Raw genomic sequence first — 24,994 nt, forward strand, 5'->3', positions numbered from 1 at the left:
AGCTGTAGTAATTGTATTATATTGACTAAGTTGTATCTAGGTGCAAAACACACTAGCAGAATTTTGAAAATTAGGCTCTCTGAGATTGAATCTGAGAAAGATTTAGCAATTTATCAGCTAGAATACTATTAATATTAGCTTGACCATTGTATTGGGTGACTGCTCTATTAGGGTATCTTAATCTTGAAGTATTTATATTAGGACCTATATAAGAGTCTGGAGCACGGTTCTCTTCCAGGAAGTTTTACTCTCAAATCGAATCTGAGAGTGATTTCAGTAGGCACTCCATTAATATTAAATTTGTTTGACTGTTGTATTAGGGTGACTGCTCTATTAGGATATATCAATATGTATATAATCCTGTTGATTCACTAGAATTGCAGGTAGCTAAAAATTTGTATAGTCAGCTATTTGGTGTAATATAAGCAGCACAAGCAATCCAATGACAAGCAGCACAAGCAATTCAATGACAGCTAGAGATAAATCTGTTTGACAAGGGCTACAGCTCTCTTTTCCCCCCTTCTTTGCCAACTAGTTTAGCTGTGACCAAATGTAAATTTTCACATTTATGGTCACTGAATTGGACAACTCACATGACTCAGACTATACGGCTTCATCTTAGGCTATGATTACAAACGTAATTATAAAGTTGCTGTACTCAGTTACGTAATTACTAGTGGTACAAAAATATAAATAGTGATGTTGCAAGGGATATGACAACACAGGCAGGGATGGGCTAATACGTATATAAGTTAACATGGCTTAATTGTGTAGCATACAAAATACAATTGCCGTTCATGTATGAAAAGTTGCTGTAGCTACTGGCACGTCTATTTTACTATGGAAAGTTTTTTCAATTTTGCATTCCACTGGTGTATTTCATGGAGTATCTTGATCTTGGTGATTGTGAAAAGAGTGAAGACATAATTATAGGCCCCTTTTGTCACTATGGGTCCACTATTTGCTAGCTAGGGACCCTAAGCCAGACTCAGGAATATACCCAACAAATTTGGAGATTATAGCACACTCTTATGCATCTGAGATTGTTGCTAAACACAAATTATAGTGCAACGTATTATACAGTGGCTGATGATCCCAATATACATTAGCACATTTGCCATAAAAAAATTCTACCATATACTAAAGTGCTTGAACAGAAGAATTTGATATTTCTCTATAATGCAAACATCAAGCTTTTTGTCAAAATTTCATATTCGTCAGAATATTTACTGTAGTTACTCCCAGTATAGTTTTTGTGCCAAACAGAATGACAGGACCGGCGGTTTGCTATTATATAATTTCCTAGTGCAGGGCATATATATAAAGGCTAATTGTATTTATTTATTTACATTTTTATTTTTAGGTATTCAAGGGTATCCCATATGCTTGACCTCCAGCCAATGAGCTCAGATGGCAGGATCCATTGTATGTGATTATATACTGATTGTGTATAGTATAATATTATATACAGAATATAGCTTCATGCTTAATGTACATGTTTTGATTTGCAGACCACCATTCCCATGGCCAGGTATTTTACAAGTGACTGAAGATCCTCCAGGATGTCCTCAGGTACATTATAATATACTTTGCATTGTGCCTTTAGTGTCCTGGAAGATATAGCTAATAGCAGCAATATTACAATAGTATATACACTTTTAGTGTACTATTCAAATTTTGAACACAACCTTTTAATGTTCATAACAACGGAGGGATTGCTGCATGGTTATTGGTGCTATATAGCTATCCGGAAATGTTTGAAGTACTTAAGTATTATACTTTGAACAATGTATTTTTGTTGTTGTTTTTTTACATTTTTAAAATGTCAAGAGTAGCTAGAAACTATGTGGCATTTCTGTAGAATAAAGGTTGTAGTCCTGAATGGGCCTGTCCAATACAAACGCAAGAAGACTGTCTCTACTTAAATATTTTCACCCCACTATCTGCTAAGGTAAGCTTTGACAGCTGGTGAAAGATACAGTGATAGTGATGTTATTGTTTGTAGCCTTCTTCAAAGTTGCCAGTGATGGTGTTTATACATGGAGGAGGATTTGTTTCGGTAAAGAAATATAATACAATTATATAAATTGCTAGAATAATTATAGGTATTTGTGATGTGGTGTTATGTAGGGTTACAGTGGGGCTTTGCTGTATGATGGCCAGTATATGGTTAGCCAAACTAATGTCATACTGGTCACTATAAATTATAGACTTGGTGCTCTTGGCTTTCTTGTATATGGCAGTAAACAAGAAATTGGTGGAAACTATGGACTAAAGGTATCTTGAAATCCTATACATGTGTGTAGATACGTAGCTAATTTGTTTAAACAGGACTAGCGGTTTGCGTTACAGTGGATACAACACGACATTGCTAAGTTTGGGGGTGACCCAAACTCTGTACCATATTTGGTCAAAGTGCTGGAGGAGTGTCTGTGGCAGCTCACATGTGTAGTGCGAATAGCAGCGGTCTGTTCCATCGTGTAAGCTGTGTTTTAATAATTCCATTAATATAGGTTGCTTATTTTAGGGTATCATAGAAAGTTATCCTTTGGAGCTACATTGAAGGAGTTAAAAGATCACACAAAATTAGGGCACATGTTTGCCAAGGAGTTGGGGTGTGGAGAAAACGATGTCAGCTGTGTGAAGGACAAGGTTGTCATAGTCCACCATATTTGCTGTCTTTGACACTTATATAGATACTGAAACAGAGTGTAGACGATATTGTTGATGCTGAGCTGAAAGTGCTTACAAATATTGTGGATTATAACCAGTTAGTTTTTATTTGGTCCCAGTATGGCAGCTATTAATATTTTTTGTGATATCATGTTATAGTCTGTTTGAATTATTTATGCAATGGACTCCATACGTAGATGGTATTGCTTTGCTGTATGTATACAAGTTGCATATATTCATAGTTATTAAATCCTATACACTACATATGGAATATTGAAGTTATTTAATTGAGACTGATTATGGTAAAATTGAAGCTGCAGATTTAATGGCCATGCAGATATCCTGTTGGCTACAGTACAATGTAAAAGTGTTAAGTATTGTATTTGTATAATAAGCAGTGACTGTGCTACCATCTGTGATAAGACTAAACTAAGTACATGAATTTTATTTCAAGAATTTATTCTACTCTGCTAGTGTCTGACATATCATGTTATTTTTGTGTGGCTTCGGTGTGTAACTTGCAGAACTTTGTATTGTACACAGGTAGGTGAACAACCTTTAATAGCATTTAATGAAGGTAGAGCTGCTTCAATTCCACTCATCATGGTAGGAACAACTATAGACATTTCACTTAAGTATGTATGCTAAGTTTGAAATATACTTACAGAAGCATCATACAGTACGATAGTACTGTAGTCTGTGTCTGTATTATGCTGTAAATGTGATCGGATTTGCAAAAGGTTACCTTTTTCGCACACACATTTTGACCCATTTTTTGAACTTTATAGCTTCATAACTTTTAAGTCGCTGCATAATTATAATCATCTGAAATTTTCAATGAGTGTAGCTACAGTATTTGGCTGCATTTTGATGCAAAGAGCAGCTTAAGCAGTATAAGACATCAACAGTTATGACATTTTGTTTTTAAAAAATGTGTGGAAAAGGTACCTTTTCGCAACTCAGGTCACATATTAGGTAGGAATCATGGAGGTTTGCACATTCACACACAAAAAATAGTTATATTGATGAGAAACCAGCCTTATGTTACCTTCATGGTGCCTTGGCAGTATTGGTTAGGTGTAGTCAAGCTCAAAAGTGCCTTCAGTGTGACAACCTGAAATGCTTCTAATAGGTTTAAAGAAGTATATATTCAGTGAAATATACCTAGGAAAGCAGTGCATTGTACAGGCATTGTAAGGGCCCTGGGATACAGGAGTTGTCATTAGTTCAACATGTAATTCAAAAATTCTCTGTGATCACAAGATGAATGATTATGTGTGACCAACCTCCTCTGATTTAGAATTATGGACTGCAAATTGAGTGCAGTATCAGAGTGAACAATTTTATCTTTAGAGTAACCTTATCTTTTGAGGCTTTGTGGATAGTTCTGCAATTTTCAAAATAGTATTACCAGTTATTCTTCCAGTTTTATTTGTATTGTCTATTATTCACAAAACTAAACTGAAAAATACCATATTAAATTGTTTCTTTTTAAGGCTTGTTCTCAGGTTAAGAATTTGTGTCCTATACTTCCTAATAATATAACTCAAGATCAAGAACATCAGGATCAGGCTCATAATCGTATATTATTTAATGCATGTAGGATAATTTGATCATCTAGTCTGATTAGAGAAATACTAGTGTTGTACAGAGATAGCTCTTTTTATATGCAGCAGCTGTATGTAGTGGTATGAGATGAGAGTATAAATATACCTCTGTTATTTGCACAGGGAAATGTTGGAGAAGAGGCACATGCATATGTAATGGAACTATGTCATAAGCCAGTCATAGTAAGGACATAATATATAACACTTTATTGCAATTAATTTTGTGGCTCTTCTGTAGGAATCGATTTATTATTATGGACTACAAGTGACATTTTATGGTCTGTTTAATTTTGCCAAAGTTGCAAAGCAGTATCCATTTACTAAAGGCATAGATAACAGAGAACAGATAGCGGTAAAGATTTTATATTGTGAAAATTGTATTTCTGTAGTAAAAACAGACTGTAAATAATTATGCCATGTGCCGTACATACTATAGGCAATGGGAACGGATAATCCATTCTGGTGTCCAACAAGATATGTAGCAACTGGTTTTAGTAATTCCACAAAAACTCCAGTGCGGTTATACAACTTTGGTCACACTGCATCATTTGATCCCTGGACAACCAACAAAAAAGTTTGTAATGGACACTGCTGTAAGTCAGAAATGATTTTCATCTCAAATAATAAATCAATTCCAGGTCACGGTGAAGAGTTAGCATTTCTATTTCACAATGCTCCACTTGCTGGATACAATTACACTGAAGCTGAAGAGAAACTTACTCAACAGATGACCTACTGGACTAACTTTGCACGTTATGGTGATCCTAATGGAGCAAGTGGTAGTCTAGACTGGCCTCAGTATACTAAAAGTGCTCTTCATTTCTTGACACCAAATAACAAGGTAATCATTGTGTGTATGCACATACACCGGTGATTATAAGATCATTCAACATGTTTGCTGAATCTCAACCTGAGGTTGTCATGCTTAATTAGCACTAATATCATTGCAGCAATTGCTGCAAATGTTTGTTGGATTTGTACTGAACTCACCTTTGTACACCTTTGATGCATGCCATATTTAAAGGTGCACAATTTGTGTCTTATCATGAATGATGGTAGTGGTTCATAATAGAGATCACCTATGTTTTTATCCAAAATCCTAATAGAACACTCAGCTAAACACCACCTTAGAAATCTTCTCCAACCAAGCCTTAGAAGTTTATTTGGAAGGAGTTTTGGTCCACTAGCAAAGATGAAGTCCAAAGGACTTTTTTTAAAGAACTGAAATCTCCATATTATTTTTTCTCACAGCGCTAGAGCAAAATGTGAGTACTTTTTGGGGATAAAAACTACATAACTTTCCTTCCTATGTTAGGATCCACAATCCGAAAAATCAACTTCTACAAATCAATCCCCCTACCATTGTGGGATGTTCATTGTAGTATCCCATTGCTTGATCCACCAAGAAACCGGAGGCATGATTGTTGTCTTCACAGAAATATCGTTTTCAGTATCTCGCAAGATGCAAAATTTATTTTTTAAATTTCGTGCTCCACACAAAGGACCGGATGAAACTTGCTACTTAGCCAAATCGTATCCAGAGTTGTTGTAGTTGAAAAGTACGCACAGAAATAAGTAAATGATTGTAATTGTAATTGTAATTTTTAAGCAGGGAGTCCACTCAGTAAAACTGATTTTCAGTGGAGCCCTGAACAAACATACAATAGACACATACAATAACTAATAATATACAAAAAAAACAACAAACAAACATACATACACAACTAAGGATACATAGACAAAATTACACAGGAATTAAGAATTAAGATAATAATTACGAAATGACGACAAAGTGGCAGCCCCAGTAACAGTGGACTTAAGGTTGTTCCATACAACAGTTCCTCGGTAGAAAAAAGTTCGTTTGCCATAGTTGGTAAACACTCTAGGAACAAATAAACGTTTAACATTACGACTAAGATGACCAGTAACATCCTTCGAAAACTGAAATATATCATGTAAATAAGGAGGAGAAATTCGATGTAAAGATTTAAAAATCTGAATAGCCGTATGAAAACGGCGACGTTCAGTCAATGTAAATTGAAACTTGGAACTGAAAGATGACGGCAGCTTATGCATAAATTTGGAATGAATCCTTTCAATCATACAAGTCTGTTTTGCCGTAGATGGAGTCCAGATAACATCACAGTAATCAAAAAGTGGCATCACAAATGCTGAATATAATACACACAACACTGCAGGTGGCAGAGACCCAAACCGAATAATTGAAGCAAGTCTTGATCTAACTCTAGACAACATATTACAAATATGCAAGTTCCAAGACAACGCAGAGTCAATTAATACTCCAAGATACCGAACAGAATGCACCCGAGACAACACACTACCACCAATTGAGACAGAAAGGGTCTGATCTGTCACCCTCTGACGGCTACCAATGAGCATACAACTAGACTTATCAACATTTAAACACAAACGTGAGCTCCCTAACCATGTAGCCACAGAATTCAGATCTGATTGTAAACCATTTTCCACTACCCTTAAATCCGAGCCACAAAAATGTAATTCAGCATCATCAGCATAAAGATCCAGTAAGCAGTGACTTACAACCGAGGGCAAATCATTTATGTATAAAGCAAAAAGCAAGGGACCCAAGATGGATCCTTGAGGGACACCAATAGAAACAGCAGCCCATTTAGACATCTTAGATTGAAATAAAGTTCTTTGCTGCCGTTGAGCTAAGTAATTAATTAACAAGTCATATGATGACCCTCGAAAGCCATAGTACATTAACTTAGTACACAAAATCGAGTGATCCACAGTGTCAAAGGCTTTGGCCAAATCTAAGAATACCGCACCAGTATATTTACCTTCGTCAATAGCTCTCAGCCATTTATCTGTGACATGCAGATCTGCTGGGTGCCCGGAACAGGGTTGTTTTCTTTGAAAAAAACAGACAAAGAGATACGAAGTTTCGAATTCAAACTGCCCTACCACCCAGGGCAAGAGAAGCCAACTCTTCCTCATAGTGTTTCGATACGGTTGGGTGCATAGTTTGTCTATGCTGTTAGTTTGGAAAAGATCTGAGACTTCTCACCATCTGGGTGATGAGCGTCAAAATTTTCTGCAGCATCAAAGAGTTGTGTCGCGCTTTCTAGCCATTTCCAGGGCTTCTGCAGCCACAACAATCATCAATTATAAACTAAAACTATGGCAAAAGATGTCCCTGAACGTTTGGTAGCAGCGGTTGTCAATTATTATTTCATCCACGGCTTCCACGCCTCGCTCTAAGCTATGCATCAAGGGAGGCAGCAAAATCGTCCAAATTTGACTTCACCCCTCACGCTCCACAGCAGCTTCAAGTTTTCACTAGATCACCCTACATCACCATTATGCTGCAAAACATCCAAAAACAAACCGAAAAAAGCACAAAATCTTTCATTTTTGATTCGAGCTGGGTGGAACTCCTGGTGAGCTGCTGGTATACTGCATCATATGAAATCACAGAAACACCAACTACTACTACTACCAAACATTTTGAACCATCATTTATCATCATTCTAAACAAAATTAAGTGACCAGTGTGGCATCAGAAGTACTGGAAAGCACTTTGGTACTATTGAGAGAATCCCTTGAAATGACGCACAAAAATTTTGATGTCCTTCTCCCAGATGGTGAGAAGTCTCAGATCCTTTCCAGATTAACAGCATAGACAGACTATGCATCCAACCTTATCACATCACTATGAGGAAGAGTTGGCTTTTCTTGTCTTGGCTGGTAGGGCAGTTTGAATTCGAAAATTTGTGTTTTGTTTTCTGCTTTTTGAGAGAAAGCAACCCTGTGCTGGGAACCCAGTGAACCATTTGCTTATTACTGTGCGTACTTTTTAACTACATTAACTCTAGATAATACCTAGCTAAGTAGCAAGTTCTATCCTGTTCTTTGTGTGGAGCACGAAATTTAAAAAATAATTTTTGCATCTCACGAAATACTAAAATCGATATTTCTGTGAAGACAACAATCGTGCCTCCGGTTTCATGGTGGATCTAGCAATGGGATACTACAATGAACAACCCACAATGGTAGGGGGATCGATTTGTAAAAGTTGATTTTTCGGATTGCGGACCCTACCTACGTCTTTCTTCATGTCCATAACTTATTTTTAAATGCGTGCGTATTGCAATGGTAACATCAACTTTCAAGCAAATTTGGTTCACTTTGCCATTGACCTTCTGACTTAGTCTTTGCAAGGGTAACCAAAGTGCTAATATGTGTTGATAAGTATCCAATTTATTCACATTAACATGTTTATTTGGAAACCTTATCATTACATACATTTTATTAACCACAGTATATTAAGTTCATACCAGAGCAGCAATGTTGCTTGACTTAATGTGATCACCTAACTGAAGCCATACCACTGCTACCTACAGCATGCTATACATTGCCTATAGTTGGATATATCAAAGCTGTGTAGTACAAAGTATGCATTCAAAAGTAAGAAAACAATATGTTCATGTTTGATAACACTGATGTATTAGCTAACTACTAATATACATGATGAACTGAGTAATATCAGGGGTGGATCCAGAGTTTGGAAAGGGGGGGTTCCTGAAAAGTTGAAGAGCAAAAAAAAAAAAAGAGGTCACAGCAATAATGGCTGCCCTTTACCAAATAAAGTATATAAATATCCTTATTCATAACTTCATAGTGAAGCTACACTGCCTCATGAACGCTGTGACTGCTTTATTAGAGTGACTGCTCTATTAGAGTATCTCGATCTTGTATGCAATATTTTTGAAGGGGGGGCACGTGCCCCCTGGATCCGCCACTGAATATCAAGTACCACCAGTACCTCTAATTATCATACTAGGTATCCAGATTTAAACAAATTAGTGTAAAAAAATAAAACATAGGAATAGAGATTGCTGAAGAAAAAAGTAAAGAAACAAGAGTCAAACAACTCATCATGTTAAACACATAAAGATCTCTATTTGTACTCAAATAAACATTTATACAGAAGCATTCTCAGTACTTTTCTGGAGAATCTACTTAGTTTCTACCATATCCATCGAGCCCAAATAGAGATTTCTGTGTGTTTAACATGCTGGCTTCATAGTGTTTGACTCTTGTTTCTTTACTTTTTCTGCAATCTCTATTCCCATGTTTTAATTTTTTTAAACTATTTTTACACTAGCAAATATGATATTGTCCAAGAAAATCTGGTCCTCTGAAAAAGGATGAAAACAAAACTTTAGTCATGTATATATAACTTGCAAATGCATAGTCCAAAGTTGGATGGGAGCTCACTCACTACCTGGTTGGCAGCATCACTACAAAATTGCTCAAGTTGGGGAATGAACCACAGGTCTAATTTAAATGAGTGGCACCGGCCGAGTGTGATTAGTGTTATATTATTGGTTCATCTGCATTTGCATGAAGGGGATTTTTGGTATGCACACTGTATGTTTAGTATGACATTGCTTTGCACATTTTGGGATAAAAGCAAGGTTTATTCATACGGGAGTACTTAAACTCCCAATTTTTCACCAGATAGTTAAATTAGTATACGGATCACATGTAACCTACAAAAATTAATTCAAAATTAATGAAATTTTTATGTGAATATTTTATAGCACAACATTTCTCAAAATATGGTGCGCCTGGTTTACTGAAATTGTTTTCGTAAAAGTGTGTGTGTGTACCTATCTACCTATCTATGTTTGTCCGTACCGGGCGAATTTTTTTTTTGGACGCACTTCTGACTTAGAAAATTTTTCATGTTTTGTGAATTTACCGTTTTTCTTTGTTTTGCGGAAAGCAACATTGTTTGCGGAGAAGGAAAAGGTCACACTGAAACTATTAGCCCCTCTGTATTAAGTGTGTTGGTCGTCTTCAAAGATGTTGTGAACTACGGATGAGACCTACCTGGATGGACATATCTTCCCTGCCACCCGCCTGTTATCTCACAATACTGGTGTGACTCATCGCTGAAAACTTCGATCGAGTGAAGGCCAAGGTGAAGGCGTGAAAGGGTAGAAGGACACTTGTAAGAAGTTGTCACAAGTTGGGAACTGAATGTGTAGTATGTGACTGTAATATCCTTGTTTGCTGTATACACTCTGAGAGTGAAACTACCTATAGCTATCTTGTATTTGAATTAAATGTCATTCAGGTTGTGACCACAGTAGTTTGTTTGTTCTGTGTAAAGTTAACATCATTTTCATTACGGTATGTACCGTAGTATTATGTGATTAAATAAAGTTTGCAACTGCCGGGGTATGAAAAGGCTAGCACTTGTTTTAAGACACTCCAAATAAATCCTGTTTCCCATCCACCACCCACATCTCTTTATTTAAGATGTTCCATTATTCCATATTCTTCCATTATTTTCTGCATACTGTACAGGCTTAATAAAATTGGTTTTGCAAGGTTTGCCAGCTCACATGTCAGAATGTTATCACTGTTCATGTTTGTGTTATTCTTGCAATGTAAATGATGAAGGTACAAGCTGAAAATGTTATTACATTGTTTGCTATGGCTGTACGTATAGGCAAATAATAACTTGAAAAGCTGCCAATTTCATAATAGAAATATATGGACCACCAAACAGAGAATTTATTTGGAGTGGCCTTACTAGCTTCATTCAACGTCTGCGAAATACAAATGGGATCTACTCTGTAAGAGTTTTAAATATTGTGTTGTGCCACATCTTTGGCTCTTAGAAGAATTTTGTTTTTGTTCTACAATTGCACTGCACCCTTGAGTACTGCTTTGTGAATTCATGTTACTGATGCTGTCATTCTTACCAACATTGTAAGTGCCTTCATCATTTGGGTTACATTTTGTCCAGGTTTAGTGGGTCTCATCCGCTTCTGAATAATTATTGGAATGACCAAATTAGCTAGTAATAATAGGAATGACATGGAATAAATCCCAGACCAGGTAGTGACTTGATCCACAGACTTATTGCAGTATCCATGATCAATGTTAATACTAATACTAACCTGTGACCAAACATCATGCCAATAGCTATCTATAGCTATCCAGTCTGCAGTTATGAATGATCAAATTTGGAAGACCTATTTCACAATGTGGTCACATAATGGACATTCAAAGGTAGCATATTGCCTCGGAATGTAATTTGCTTAGGCTGACCGTGGTCATGAAATTATAACTGTTTTGGCTTTCTACCCAAAACAAGTCAGCCATCAACCAGACCATGGAACAAGATTGTTATTTACGTTGAAGAAAAGTAACATTTAGTCCTAACTTAGAGCTGGGCGATATACCAGTATGTATCGTAGGAGAAGGTATTTTAATGATACCGTTACCATACCGGATGAATTTAGAAAATACCACCATACCGTCTAGAGTTAGATGACAACTGATTCATAGCATCATCCTGCTATTTCTTGCCGTTACCAATGTGAAGATACTTTGCCAATGTAAAAGATTACCTTCTAGTTGCATTAAAGTCATTTTAGCATGTTTCACCAACCTTCTATCACCCTTTCCAAAAAAAATTTACTTTGTTCATTAAACTTTTAAAAATACAGTCCATACCGTGGTATGTATCTGTACCGTGATATTTTCTATAATACCGTACCGACTTTGATAAATCTCATACCGCCCAGCTCTATCCTAACTAATTAACTTTACTACTCAAAATTTAGATTTAAATCACACAGTTATACTTTAGACCACATGCAATTATTGTTGAAGGCCTTGGTTTGATAGTTTATATGGACTATCAATATAATTGGCAAGAATAAGTCAAATCATTGTACTGGCATTGCACCAACAAAGGAAGAACAACCACATCCATCTCTTTTCCACCCAATAATCAAACATGTGAGGGTAACAATGAGACCAAAAAAATGTAATCAACTGTCAGCCAGCCATTGGAGACGTGTGCATACACATTGAGTTCAGCTACACATTTGAAGATAAGATGAACATCATTGTAATGATCATTAATGATTGGCTGGATATTGAGGTCATGCTGCACATCTACCAATTAGTTGATACTTACTTGAGGTTTTACTGACCCACACTACTTTTATAGAATTAAAAAAAAAAAATTCTTGCCCATATGTGACAAGATTTGCAAAAGGGGTCTTCCGCACACATCCGATTCTCTAAACTTGGGAGACCATAACTTAGTGTTCAGTTAACATATAAACCTGACATTTTCTCCATCCATTAAGCTATGTCAGTACTCACTACTGACCCAGTTAACATATAAACCTGAAATTTTCTCCATTCATTAAGCTATGTCAGTACTCACTACTGACCAAATTTCAAGTCAATATCTTTTTCCAATCTTAAGTAATTAATCGTCAAATTTGGTAAATTGGATGTGTGTGGAAGACTCCTTTTCGCAAATCTGGTCACATATGTGACTGGATCTACGAAAACCGTTCTTATCGCCCAAGACAGGAAGTTTGATTTTTTCACACAAACACAAAGCTTAATGAATGCACTATCAAGTTTCACTGCCACAGTCGACCAGAGTAAAGTGTTCTGCTTTTGCTGGCTGCTTTTCTAGAGCACAGTGGCGAGCCGTACGAGTGGTCTGGGGTCTTGATGGAGCCCTGGCCAACCAGGAGATGGCTGTGTGTGGCTGTACAGCTCTGTGGTGTTGGACAATGACCTGTGCTGTAAATTTCCTTTCATTTTAGCCAGTTCTGAGCCCTGAATGGCCTATAACTTGGCCTAATTCATCCCAGCACGTCTCTTTTCAATTTTTGAACACCATCTTGCCCGCCTTCCAGGGCCCCCGCTTCCCACCCTTCTGGAGCTCGCCTGATACAGACAACCTCGGTTTAAAAACTATCTAAAATGGCGGGAAACTTAGCTGTTGACTACTTCTTCAGTGGATGATCAGGAAGGTAAGAAATTGTTGTGAAACGTGTGAAAATTTGGTATGCGTAGCTACCACCATTGGCCAGCTACAACACACAGAATATTTAAAACCGACGTTTCTCGATACTTTCAAATGGGCGATAAGACCGGTTTTCCCAGAGACAGTCACATATTATATTGATTTGCAATATCTGATTGGATCTACCAAATCTGACCAGTTGGCACAACCTGCAATTCTGGTATACTACCCTGCAACTTGATTGCTACACCCATACATAATTTCCCTTGCTCCACTTGAGCAATACATTCAGCTGCCTTTGTACAAGGCTGTCTAACGTAAGATGTCTTCAAGCAGCCTGATTGATTTGAAGGTATAGATGGACACAGCTTTGTCATTTTTGAACACTTAAATGTGATACCTGAGAATTTCACAAGCATGTACGTATGTACGTGAGCTAACAAATCTAGTCACATATATTAATTACTACATCAACATTAAGAATATTCTACGAGTCAGTGATTATTATTATTATTGTACAACATTATATAATGTAGTATACTCTTTAGCAGCTTTTTAAAACATGTAATAGCATTTACTTTTCCTAGTACACTATTTTGCAGACCTCATACACACACTCCAAGTTATCTCATGTACGCATCTACAGTAATGCATTAAGTATTGTACTGGCTTCTTGTGTATATGCGACTGGCCCTTCATGGTTTTCCAGCTCACTAAAAATCACTTCCAACAAAGCCATGGTTATAGAAGTGCCAAAATTGTAGAAACCAGACTCGTGGTGGTCTATTTAGCCAGCAATTCAAAAGATGAGTTTAATTTTGTGTTCGTGGAAGCCAAATCAGTATGTGAACATGACAAGTAAGTACATACGTACACAGTGATCCCTTATAATGCTTAACATCGTAATACTCACGTTGAGTAACAAACACAGACAACCTCATTGAGACCACCTGATTATATTGATGATGTCAAGTATGTCCCTAGTTAAAGATGTACTGCATGACCTCATTAATAAGACTACCTCATTACAGTGACCACATTGAGTAGTTAGGTCCCAAACATAGCTAAGGTATACTCGACAAGCTCATTAATAAGATTATCTCATTTAAAGTGACCAACTCAAGTAGGTCCCAAACATAGCTCATGTGTATTTTAAGACCTTGTTGAAAGATCACCTCATGATATAACATCCATGTTAATTATGTCCCAAGCCTTAAGTATAATTATATACTTCATGAATAATACAAATGCCATTTTTATGTAGCTAAACACCACCACACCTTTAACAATGGCTGAATTTGAGCAGTGTCATAATATTAAAAAACATTGTTTTATACTGAGTAGTAGTCAAGTTTGAATAGCTGTTGCATCAATTTTGTGAACAAGTATAATAAATGCCAACACAAGTACAGTGAAACCTCTATAACCTGATGCTCAAAAGATTGTATATTTTATTAAGGCTAAATCTGAACTAAAATTATAATCAAGGTTGCTTGACTATCAAGGTAAAGTGTTAAATGATTCGGGGATGTTCCCACAGTGGTCGGGACCAGCTGCCACTGAATTACCACAATATTGCCACCACTACTCACCATAATAATATACCAACTGCTACATATTCACCACTGACTTATGCAAGTATATAGCTAAGGCCACTCTAAATAAATTCTCTGTTTCCCATCCTGGACTCAAGCATATTTCCATGTGAGCGGTTGGCAGCTTTTCAAGCCATTGTTTGCCTAGTACAACCATAAAAGCATGCATAAGCTTGTTTCTTCCTTTTTAAGTTGCAAAAATAGCACAGACGTGAAATTTGTGATTTGATAGCGCTGCTTACACTGTTTCAAAATGGCTTTTACTGTGCCTGTCAGTATGCAAGAATAACGGGAAAATAATGGAAGAATATGGAACAGTTAGAGCTAACAGTAACTAGGTACAGGAAACAGAGAATTTATTTGGAGTGGCCTAAGGCCCCATACTAAATCTTCTGGGCCTAACCTTGTTTCTTGTATTCTAAACCTGGGTACATCAGGGGTAGATCCAGGGGGGTTTCAAAGGGTTCCATGGAACTCTCTTACTCAAGATACTCTAATAGAGCAGTCAAGACCGAGATACTTTAATAAAGCAGTCTAGATCGAGATACTCTAATAGAGCAGTCACAGTATTCTTAAGGGGAGCAGTGTAGCAGGCTACATGTGGAGTTATAAATAAGGAAATATAGTTGGTGAGAATATCTATGGTGAGGGGTAGCTATTGTCAGCAGGTAATGACCTTCTTTTCAGTTTTGGTCTTTGACTTACAGCTACGCTGAAGTTGCAATTCCAGAGTGGAACCCCCCATTTATAAAGTCTGGATCCGCCCCTGGTACATCCTTGATGATTGATGGAACAGGCAGTACAGTTTTAGACTACTGGATAACAGATGTGTCCAATAATAAAAGGTTTCACTGTAGTGGAGCTCCACAGTTGTTATAGCAAAACTGAAAACAAGTAACAATATTTTCAAATCCATTGAGTAGCTACATATTGTAAAATTAGTGACATGCATGCAGACCTTCAGTTCTGGTCGCTGTAAAGATAACATAAACATTTAGATACCCAGAGTCTGCCATTACAGCTCTCAATAGTCACATACTACACATTCAGTTCCCAAGTGTTGTTATTACTTGTGACACCTTCTTACAAGTGTCCTTCTATCCTTTCATGCCTTCACCTTGACCTTCACTCGAAGTTGTTGTTGTTGTTATTATCTACTTTACCAGTTAGGCACTGGAGGGTGTACATAGAAGGCAGAGCCTGTTCGAGGTGTCTACCCGTAGCCTAGAAGTTCTCAGCGAGTCATGCCAGTGTTGTAAGATGACAGGCGAGCGGCAGGGAAGAAATGTCCATCTCGTCCATTGTTCACAACATCTTTGAAGACGACCAACACACTTAATACAGAAGGGCGAATAGTTTCAGTGTGACCTTTTCCTTCTCCGCAAACAATGTTGCTTTCCGTAAAACAAAGAAAAACGGTAAGTTCACAAAACATGAAAAATTTTCTAAGTCAGAAGTGCGTCCAAAAAAAAATCAATCTCGTTATGTACAGACTTGCTCAACCACAAAATTACGTCATACAGGAAACTGGGTTGTCACGTGATCACCGCACAAAGTTCTGCGTACGGATCGAGTGACCTTTATTTAAAGATTTGTTTACAGTGGAGTGGATATCTCGCTAGTCTGCTAGTATAACAGGTGACTTCAAGCTACCCCCTATATCTTGGCTTCTGCTTCATGGAAGGTATTATAAGTAGTCAGTATAGTGTACTGGTAGTTTAATAGTTGTGTATGCCAAGTAGTACTTTCATTACATGGACTCTAAGTAGTGAGTGAGCCTTGAGCTAATAATGTATGGCATTGTTATCAGGTGGTTACAAATCAACCAAGCTTACCAACCAATGCCATGCATTCATAAACTGTAACATTACTGGTTATCTGCACATGGGACAATGTTGGGATTTGAACTTTGATTAGTACAAATGCCTGCTTTGTGCTGTTGCTTATACCATATAGGTGAAGCGACATAGCCAACCCGGCTGGTTAGAACATTGGCTTGGTAATTGCAGGTTCCAGGTTCGATGCCCCCTCCTCCAACTGTAAGTTGCAGTTTCCTTGAGCAAGAGACCTACCTAAGTATGACTGTATAACTGGGACTTGGGGAAGCTAATGTCACTTAGTGGTATCGGGGTTATGAGTTCCACGGGCATTTATCGGTTGCTTGCGAAATGTAAAAACAAAATCACGTGCACATTTCACTTGAAGATTTTAAATTTTCTGATGAAAATTTGTGGTCTGCCTATCATATATAACAATCAGTATAATTATACATCACATTTTGCTGGCAAACTGTTAACTACAATCCTTGCCATATAGTTCAAGATACTCGTATCATGGGTCACGTGTTTGATCATGTATTTGTTCTTACTACATTTTTGCAATCAACCTGAAAGTTGGTAGAAACGTGATCAGTGTCCCAGATGATTGCTTGTGTTGTACTCTTCTTGATGCTTTCCACGAGCTCTATACAATGCTCTTCACTTCTTCATTTAATAGCACTGTTGCACAGAATGTTTAGAAATTATGACTGGTATTCATTTGATACCTGGCATTTGTTTAGTAGAAAAATTACTTGTATCCTCCCTATTGTGTTGTGCATGTTGTCAATCTTATACCGATTGTTTTATTTTGCAGAGTATTAAAACAAGATGTCACAGAATTCACCAGTTTGAACAATCCTGATGTAAGTGTGTATTATTTTGTTTGTGATTTTACTATAAACTATATGCAGTCATGAACATAATAATGTAACAAAAGTTGTAGGTGTTGAATGATCCAACTATTCTAAATGTCATTACTACCGTACAGTACATATTTCTTTGTATAAAAAGCCCGGTCTTGTATTTCCTTCCTAGCAGTATTGACACAGCCTGTAAATGAATCAGGCAGGCCCCGGTATTTATTTTCAAAGTGTGCTGGAAATTCCCTGGCTTATAATCAAGACAAGAGTTTATTTGCTTGTGGCTTTTATACAAAAAATATGGTATACATGTACCGTGGAATTTGTTAACCAGGATACTTGAAAATAAGGACACCTGCATATTCTGGACACTTTGTAATGGTTAACAGTTAAACTTATTTTCACTATGAACATTAAAAATCTTCCCAGCATAGAATGATAAAGAATTTCTTGCTCTCAAAATAATGGAGTATGTGTTGTGCATATTAAGAGGACCATGCTCTAAATTGCACATACTCCGTAACAAGGAATACCCATCTACTCTAAGTTACATGGAACTGAATTGGGCGTCCCTAGTAGGGAGCTTGATTTAAGTGATGGTTATTTGCATTGCCTATATAGGTTTGTAGTTGTAGATAATTTTAACAAAAGTAACTTCAGTGCCAGCAACTGTCTATCCAGTGCTTTTTTTACAAAAATTGTCAGTAGTATGATCAGAGGAGGAAGGAAACAATTTAAGGACCATTAAAATACAAATAGTTGTTTTCTGGGACAAACTAAAATGAGTGGACGATGTGTGATCACTTGTTTAAAGTGTATACCTAGTTAGTGTTACAATGTTGCAAGTGAAACACTATTTTATAGATTTCATTTTGGAAAACTAATTATAAGTGTTTTAACAAAACAAAATACAGTAAATCACTTAATGCTGACACAAAGCGCAATCTGAATACAACAACCCCTGCTAGCTAGTGTTGTATTGTGACTATTGAGGTGTTTATGTGGTAAAATTCCAGATACACTATGCAATTAACAAAATAGTTTTGAATAGGGCTTATAAAGTGTTACCGACCTCTGTATAATGATAATTAAAGTGGGGTGGGCACTAACTAGGCTTTAAAATAAAGGAAGAAAACAATAACACTATAGAATAAATGAGGGGCCTGTGCTGGCTCTTTAGAAAATGTAATGCATTAAAATTTTTACAGAAAATCGTACATTGATTTGTGGTCATACAGTACATGGAGATATACTTTGGTGTAAAATTAATATTGTTATTTTTATACGTAACTACTTTCAGTTATATTAACATAAGCAGAAATGGATGATACTAATCACAAACCAGCACTATATCCCCACCCAAGGTGTGTATTATGTGCTGAACCCTGGGACCAAGGACCTGCGGGATCTAACTATTCTTGGAATTTATATACTTCCCTGTGTTTACACGTTCAAGTCACAGCGTTTCATCTCGCATGGTCAGACCACTTCTACATCATCATTACTTCACATAATGTCTATGATTAAAAGCATCTTGAACAGTCTGGACTGGCTGCTCATTGGTTACCCCATGAATGCACTATTATATTACCTAACTGGAGACAAACCATTTTTCCAAGAAGCAATCACTACTGGCTATACAAGCAGTTAGGCTTGTATGCTTCTTCTGCATGAAGGCAAAATGTTTAGTTTTTATAAAGGTCACTATGTGGCTGGAAGTGTGAAAATCAGCATTCATCAGGCCTGTGCTAACCAGTCTTTCAGAGTAGGCACTACTGTAAATGCTAGGCATCATGTGAAGCATTGTGATGGAGAGTAAGTGGTCTGGCCATGCAAGTCTGGACGCTGGCATGTGACTTGGAGGTACCAATACATATTGTGAGGTATATTTTCCAAGAAACGTTGGTCCCCACTGAGGACCCAACTTCTCTGAGGACTCCTCAGTACTGCTTGTATTATGTACACTAGTAATCACTATTGTTTTTTTGTATTTATCATTAGCATTTATATTCCAGGAGGTGAGAAGTCTATGTGAATGCAGGTGTGCTCATTCAGCACTGCCCGTTTTACAGTGAAGAACCTTTGGTGATGCTGCAGATGTCCAGGTAGGGTCAAGCTTAAGACAGCTATCAATTTGTAAAGTTGTAAATTTGTGTAACTGACAATTTGATTGTAGGCATGTACAACACCAATGTTGTTCTTTACTTGTTCTTTACATAGGTATTTGTGGAATAATCTATAATATATAGACGTGGGATTTTAGTTTGCAACACACACTCAAATGTTGAGCAATGTACATCAGTATAATATTTACCACAGCAAGAATATTAACCCTCATGTCGGTATTGTAATTGCTAATGTCTCTCTATATACTGAAACAATATGAACCACGGATCTATAACTGACTGCAATGCTATTCAGTATTGGGGCCTGTGGCCTGTTTTTGTTTGAGCCTAGGTAAATTTTTTGACTAGTGTGTAGTTCCATAACTGTAACATAGACAGAATAAGTACAGTTGTGTATGAATTATGTTGTGTATGTAGTCAGACGTTTTATGCCCCAAGTGTTAAGGTTACACATCTGGTGAATGTGTGGATAGTACATTTGATGAAATTACATATCTTGCCACTTAAATAATTGTGCTACAAGTCTTGCCTTTTCTATACCTCTCATGTCTTTTCTTTTTCACAGAAAATCTACTAGATTCAATAGTGTCTTTCCATGCTCATCCTGTGTCAAGCTTACTCCACCTACCGATTCTCCCCTCACAGACCAAGGTCTGCCGGTCCATAATCCAGGATGAGCATCCACCAGTCTTTATCTTGCCTGGTTGCTTCGTACTACAGTATAGCCTGATAGACCAAAGTCTTAAAATCAATTTTCTTCCAACAGTTATGCACTTATATTGCCGAGCTATGCTGACTTTGCTCATGATTTGGATGTAGCATATTAATGGATAAAATCTTAATATTTACAGGAAAGGTTGAAGGTAAAACTCTGATCCAATGATTTTACGTTGCCATAGAGTGTAACAGGAAATTTTTGAGGTGATAAGTTTGCTTATTGAGATTCAGCACATTAAAAATCATTACAGCATAGAGGACCCACTTTACAACATGAAACAGGTGTGAACAAGTAACAATATCCACAACTCATTGTCTAAAGTGACAAACAGTAAGCAATTAGAATGTATACACACTTTATATATAAACTAATTGTCTTCCCGTAACCTTCAGTGCAGACAGCATGCAGTAGCTCCTTCGAACAGTAGATACCTGTATGGAGTGAAAAGAGGTGTTAAAGGCACAAAGCTGCCAAAGGCACAAAGCTTCTGGTAAGGATCACAGAAAACAATCAAATCAGCAAAGGAAGCCATCACAAACCCACAAATTGACACTTCTAGAACAGTGGAGTAAGGCATTAGATAATAGAGGTAATTCAACGATGTATATATTGCAGCTGTGATGGTTGGCATAAGCCTATTTTAGGCCTAAATAATGCCTAACAGTGAATCATTTAGTCAACGTAAATTTAAGATTTACTAACTTCTCAGAAACATTTCAGATCACTCTGAAAGCATATATTTGGGCTTTATTTTGCCTCAGTTCATTCAGTACAGGCTAGTAAGGATGATGTATGTAGATTGACATTTTCCTGCTCACTCGAAATTTACTTGGCTGCATTGGGTAGAACAACTGATGATATTTGATTGATGATTTGATTGTCTATATGGTATATACATACATCACTAAAACTTTGTGACAATAGACTTACCTCAGTGGTATCTTGAGGACTTTACATGTCACCCCAACAATACAAGTATCTCTGTGCCACTAGCACCTACAGTAATATGAAGAAGAACATTCACTACTTGTGAAAGCAGTTGCTTCTCTAAACTAAAAATCACACAATATGGTGATTTTGTGAACCAGACCCTCCAGTCAACATGTTGAGTTGTTGGAAACTAATGATAAACACCATAGTCCCAGTCTAAGGTAACTCGAAATACACCTTGCAATGAGTAATGGATGTTTAATATATTATTTGCCAGCTACAAACAAGAGTACAGTATATAATAGAAACCAAGAGTGTCGAACGGTGTATTAGCCCGTGATTAATAATCGCATAAAATAACACGGATATTTCAGTAATTGTTCATTTATGTGAAATGGTAATTTGAAATGTGTACATGGCAAAAGGCCTTTGTTCGCCAGTTTTCTGTGTTATTCAACCAAGTATTCAACAGTTATTGCCCCCAGCTCGCTAAAACAATGGCTGCACAAATGAGAGTGTTGCCACGCCTTCAGGGATCCACTTGGCAATGCCAGAACTTTAACATTAGCCATTTCCCTTTAATGCTATCACGTTTTCACTGGCTGAATTGGGCTAAATACAGCAACCTATCATGGCACTATAAACGAACAATTACTGAAATATCCATGTTACTTCACGCAATCATTTATGACTGGTAACACACCCGTTCAATACTCTTGGTTTCTATTATATACTCTGACTACAAATTATGAACTGGACTTTGTTATAGGTTGTGAACAGATAAATCATGCAAGTATCACCCATTTACAGCCATGTCAATGTACATTAAAGCACACCAAACATACAAATGTGACAATTCACAACCAAAGATATAACCGGTAGTTCCATTTATGACTGCACCAAATTAAGCAGTAAACACATGTTCCTAGGTAGTAGTAGTTTCACATTGCCAAAAATTAAATAAGATTACACATAACAAATAGCCAGTGATTGCAATTTATATAGAGGTGACTTTAGTAAGGAGTTTAATTTAAGCCCCTTCCCCCCCACACACACACATACTAGGGGCTGGAAACTAGCCACCTGCTACTGAGGATGTGGTCACCATTAATTTGAAAGCAAAATCTACAACATTATATGCTGGGAAAATATTAAATACTCATAGTGAAGGGAACGTTCGATAAATTAAGACTATTACTAAGTGTTCTTGTAATACTTTAGGATGGCCATATCGTGTACGATCAACACTATCAATTTTTTTATAAAACCATGTCCAAAGACTGGACATGGTCTATATTAAACAAATAATACACACTTACATCAGGATTGTTCAAACTGGTGAATTTTGTGACATCTTGTTTTAATACTCTGCAAAATAAAACAATCGGTATAAGATTGACAACATGCACAACACAATAGGGAGGATACAAGTAATTTTTCTACTAAACAAACACCAGGTATCAAATGAATACCAGTCATAATTTCTAAACATTCTGTGCAACAGTGCTATTAAATGACGAAGTGAAGAACATTGTGTAGAGCTCATGGAAAGTATCAAGAAGAGTACAACACAAGCCGTGAAATTCAATCATCTGGGACACTGATCACGTTTCTACCAACTTTCAGGTTGATTGCAAAAATGTAGTAAGAACAAATACATGATCAAACACGTGACCCATGATACAAATATCTTGAACTATATGGCAAGGATTGTAGTTAACAGTTTGCCAGCAAAATGTGATGTATAAGTATACTGATTGTTATATATGATAGGCAGACCACAAATTTTCATCAGAAAATTTAAAATCTTCAAGTGAAATGTGCACGTGATTTTGTTTTTACATTTCGCAAGCAACCGGTAAATGCCCGTGGAACTCATAACCCCGATACCACTAAGTGACATTAGCTTCCCCAAGTCCCAGTTATACAGTCATACTTAGGTAGGTCTCTTGCTCAAGGAAACTGCAACTTACAGTTGGAGGAGGGGGCATCGAACCTGGAACCTGCAAATACCAAGCCAATGTTCTAACCAGCCGGGTTGGCTATGTCGCTTCACCTATATGGTATAAGCAACAGCACAAAGCAGGCATTTGTACTAATCAAAGTTCAAATCCCAACATTGTCCCATGTGCAGATAACCAGTAATGTTACAGTTTATGAATGCATGGCATTGGTTGGTAAGCTTGGTTGATTTGTAACCACCTGATAACAATGCCATACATTATTAGCTCAAGGCTCACTCACTACTTAGAGTCCATGTAATGAAAGTACTACTTGGCATACACAACTATTAAACTACCAGTACACTATACTGACTACTTATAATACCTTCCATGAAGCAGAAGCCAAGATATAGGGGGTAGCTTGAGGTCACCTGTTATACTAGCAGACTAGCGAGATATCCACTCCACTGTAAACAAATCTTTAAATAAAGGTCACTCGATCTGTCATTGTTACGCAGAACTTTGTGCGGTGATCACGTGACAACCCAGTTTCCTGTATGACGTAATTTTGTGGTTGAGCAAGTCTGTACATAACGAGATTGAAAAAAAATTCGCCCGTACCGGCGCACCCACGTGAGCAAAATCGTTTAATAACGGTAAAAGCAGCTTTTACGTAAGAAGTAAAAGTGAAATGAAGTCTGTATTAAACTTCTGCACAGGTGAACTTTGCTCTGAGGTGGTTTCTTTTCGGCGGACTGAAATACGGGTGTGGTGACTTTCCTCAGACTACCTTCCCCCTTGAGGTTTTCAGGCATTTAGCAACTGAAAAACAACGGTGCAGGCCTCGTACACTACCAGGAATAGCCCATCGCTTCGAGTTGAAAGGGGGCGTATCCCTTACGTACGCGAACGAAAATGAAGAGCAGCTTTGAGGCTTTGTCGAGAGAATTTGTGGGAAAAACACGTTAGTCACACTATAAAACAGTTTAGAAGATAGTTTTGCGCGTAATATGTTGGTAAAAGCGGTTTGTTTAACAAACGCTTCCTTAGCAGTGCATAGCAACGTAATTGAACGAATTACGAATATTTCATGAATTACGAAATACGAGAATTAGCTAATATTATTGCACAATCCAAAACTACCCTATTGTAACGTAGTAATACATAGTTGGTTAATTCATAGTAGTATATACTGTCTATATTAAATTCCAGATGAGTTAGCTAGCTGCATGGCGCCTGGTTTTTAGAAGTAGCACAACATCAACTTGTTTACCTTGAAATCTGTGCACCAATAGGTTGTGGACTACCGATCTGATTATTGCAACTTCTGGGATCAAGTTGGCTACAATGTGTGAACAAGAGTGTTAAACTGTCATTACATTCATGCACTTGTTTGTAAATTAAATTAGTTGCTGTCATAATTAGTTTGCAAGAGTGTACTATGCAGTGGGACCACAGTTATCTGGACTCCACTTATCCAGATTCTTGGTTAACTGATCTATAGAACTGACTGCTCAAGTAGTGTTTTATTAGGATAGTTGATATTTCTGAATTTAAAAAACAATTTTACTTATGCACAGTTTCAGAGATATTGCCTTTTGAGACTTATGGACCACCCCTGGTCCCAAGGGGTTCGGATGGCTATAGTTTAGATAGGTACGTAGTGACAATAATTCGTGATAATTATTCTGAGCTCTTGCTTAGTATATAATTATAGTTAGTGACAATAATTCATAATAATTATTCTGAGCTCTTGCTTAGTATTATATATTGAGTACTGTAATTTGCTTTTTACTTTATAAAATAATTTTTATATGCATGAAAATTTGTTTAAACAAAATTTTTTTACATAAAATCGAGCTACTCTAACAGTCATTCAC

General features: G+C 37.0%; 3 long non-coding RNA genes and 1 pseudogene across 4 annotated transcripts; 3 read left to right on the forward strand and 1 right to left on the reverse strand.

The window, feature by feature from the left end:
* The first annotated feature begins 1,384 nt into the window (after positions 1–1,384).
* LOC136239869 (crystal protein-like) lies at positions 1,385–24,681 on the forward strand (annotated as a pseudogene).
* On the forward strand, positions 16,257–20,062 carry LOC136241156 (uncharacterized). The gene is made up of 3 exons (XR_010694193.1): positions 16,257–16,401; positions 17,352–17,400; positions 19,413–20,062. It is a non-coding gene; the product is annotated as an uncharacterized lncRNA (long non-coding RNA).
* On the reverse strand, positions 19,864–23,887 carry LOC136241157 (uncharacterized). 2 transcript variants are annotated; one of them, XR_010694194.1, is made up of 5 exons: positions 23,500–23,887; positions 22,491–22,539; positions 21,172–21,237; positions 20,944–21,122; positions 19,864–20,672 (listed from the first exon to the last, which is right to left on the reverse strand). It is a non-coding gene; the product is annotated as an uncharacterized lncRNA (long non-coding RNA). The 2 variants fall into 2 exon arrangements; XR_010694195.1 differs by lacking the exon at positions 20,944–21,122.
* On the forward strand, positions 20,453–20,922 carry LOC136241158 (uncharacterized). The gene is made up of 3 exons (XR_010694196.1): positions 20,453–20,571; positions 20,634–20,809; positions 20,857–20,922. It is a non-coding gene; the product is annotated as an uncharacterized lncRNA (long non-coding RNA).
* Positions 24,682–24,994: the final 313 nt, after the last annotated feature.

Source organism: Dysidea avara, chromosome 12 (genome assembly GCF_963678975.1).
Source record: "Dysidea avara chromosome 12, odDysAvar1.4, whole genome shotgun sequence".
In the NCBI taxonomy this organism is placed as follows: domain Eukaryota; kingdom Metazoa; phylum Porifera; class Demospongiae; order Dictyoceratida; family Dysideidae; genus Dysidea; species Dysidea avara.